This window comes from Pteropus vampyrus, unplaced genomic scaffold (genome assembly GCF_000151845.1).
Source record: "Pteropus vampyrus isolate Shadow unplaced genomic scaffold, Pvam_2.0 Scaffold145, whole genome shotgun sequence".
Classification (NCBI taxonomy): Eukaryota; Metazoa; Chordata; class Mammalia; order Chiroptera; family Pteropodidae; genus Pteropus; species Pteropus vampyrus.
Genome location: NW_011888926.1, coordinates 2,143,064 through 2,145,761, shown reverse-complemented (window position 1 = coordinate 2,145,761; position 2,698 = coordinate 2,143,064).

Below are 2,698 nucleotides of genomic sequence, written 5' to 3'. Positions count from 1 at the left end.
CAGATGACAACATTACATACTTAGTTATGCTTGGGTGTTAGGACTCGGTTGCTGAGTACAAAAGTCCAGCTCCCGTTTAGGTAGAGTTTATTGGAGGTTAGATGGGGTTGTGTAATGAACAGAAGCAAGCTCTAGGGATACAGCCGGGCCTAAGTGACAGACGGAATCACTGCTGGGATTCTTGCTGCCGCTCTTTGACAGAGGCTAACTTAAGGCAGGAAAACGATGCTGCCACCTCCTTTCCCACAGCTGCTGCCACTTGAGCAGGTCTAACTCCCAAGCTCTGATTCCAGAAATCCCAGCTGGGTCAGGCTCATCACATAGGAAAGAGTGACCGCCTTGAGAACCTCATAGGTGGAATGTGGGTGATAGTTCCCAGAACAGGAGTGCTGAGGGAGAGACAAAATGAGGCGTCTAAAGATGTGCTGGGAAGATTTTTTTTTTTTACATTGAGCCAGAATGTCTCCCTGTAACACATACCCAGTTATTCTGTTTCCTCGTGAAACTGGTGGACATAAATCTTCCCCAAGATATTAGTGGAATTATTTGCTGAGTGCCTACTGTGTGCTACACCTAGAGGACACAGCTGAGTTAGACAAAGTCTCTGCCTGAATAGCTCTCAGTCTATAGGTGATTGTAAGAGAATGAATGAATAACAAGCTAATTCTGGAGAGCTTGACAGGGCCTGGATCTGGGCTTGATCTCGAAGTGCCCATTCTCTCTTGGTTTCCCGTCTGACAACCCTCTTCTATCTGCCCCTAAAGGTTCTGGTCTCGGTTCTGCTCTGTCCGGGAGACCTCATCCTCACCCCTAGTCAAAACAGTGTGCTGGGCCCTCAGATGGGCCCCTGACAGCCGATTGCATGCATCTTCCCGGATCCACTTTCAGCAACCTCAACATTGGTAGCTTGAAATTGTGTTTACACCACAGAAATTGAGAAATGCTACAAACCAGAGCATCTTCCCTGCAGGGCCTGTTGTTGGTCATTTACCAGCACACCTCTGCATAGTTCCACCTTCAGGAAAATGGCATCCACTTGTGCCTAGTGTCTACCCCTGGCTGTGTGTCTCAGACTCTTCACACTCAGCAGGTCAAATAGGACTGACCTATGATCATTGTCTCAAAACATACCCCTCCTCTTGGATGACCCAGCCTGGTTAATGGCATTGTCACTCAACCAATTCCTGGAGCCACAGACATTCATAAGGCATTTTAGATACTACTCTCCTTTGCCTCTGCATCTAATTAATCATTAACCTCTATTCATTTTATGGCCAGGCTCTCACTAAAATCTATAACCTCTCCTCCATTCCCACTGCCACCGATGGAGCCCAGGCCCTCTCCGTTTTTCTCTAAAACGATGTCATTACTCTCCTTGCTACAACCCGAAGTGAGTCTTTGGTCTGAGGCCCCTTTCACTGGTTGAGAAATTCCCCACCTTAATGGAAGCTGAGTTAATTTCCCATCGTAGACTCTGAATATGCCTAGTCCTGGCTCCTCCAACTTTCTTGTAGCTGGAGCAAGGTGGATGACCTAACCTCCATCAATCAGAGACACTCACGGCACCATCCCATTATGACTGTGGGCAGCAGCACTGGCAGTACCCAAAGCCCAGTGCAGGTGGCAAAATGAGTTATGACATCCGGTGTTTAGCAGCCTCAACAACCAACACCTTCCCAGACTAGTTTTGTGGCATTGTTTTGGCGATGGTCCCAGTTGCTGCCCATTTTCTGAGCCCGATTCTCCAACACCCTTAGTGCTGCTGCAAGCTCTCCAACATCCTTTTAGTATCCGCTCTGCTGTAAAAATCAGCCAGCTCTTTGGAGCCCACTGCCCCGCCCTCTAAACTGGACCCCATGGTCTGCAGAGCCTTATATAGCCTGTGACGTCACAGCGTAACCCCGTTGCTGCCTATCTCTTTCCAGCTTTGCATGAGTCCTTCAGCCCATCGGCAAAGCTGGCCTCAGTTTGGAGATCTTGGTCTGATAACTTTAAATATTTGCATCATCTAACTACCTCTAAAGAACCTGCCCCTGGCTTCCTATTTTACTAAAATAAAATGAAACTTCTCTCCCAGGCCGACTTGTCTCCAGGTGAGTTGGCCCCTGCCTTCCTTCCTGATCTCATCTAAGAACATCATTCCCTCTGGTGTTCACAGAGCTCCAATCATCCTGGAGGGAGTCAGCACCTGTCCTTGGCCTTGGCCTGGGACTCCCCCACTTCTCTGCATGGCTAACTTCTTCAAGTCTCAGAACTCACCTTAACTGTCACCACCCCAAGGAGGACTTTCCTGCTGCCCTGTGAATATAGCTGCCCATTTCACATCAACCCATGTTATTGTCTATAAGGCACTTAGTGCTATGTAAATTATCTTGGTCACTTATGTGATTATTTGTATACAGTCTGTTTACCCTCCTGGTTCTGACACTCAAGAGAGCAAAAATGTCCTCTGTACCGTTTGCCCCTAAATCTCCTGCACCGATCGGCATGCTTTTCTTGGTTGAATAAATAAATGAAGAAATGAACTAATGAACTGCCCTTGCTTTTATTTTGTTCATGCCCACCAAGCCAGCTGTCAGGACTGTGAGTATTTTTTCTGATTTCTGTACTAGCTGTGGTTCACTTTGAAACTATTTTTGTGTTATCTTTTGAAATATGAGCCTTAGAGCTTGATAATTACTATTGATGTTTATTATTA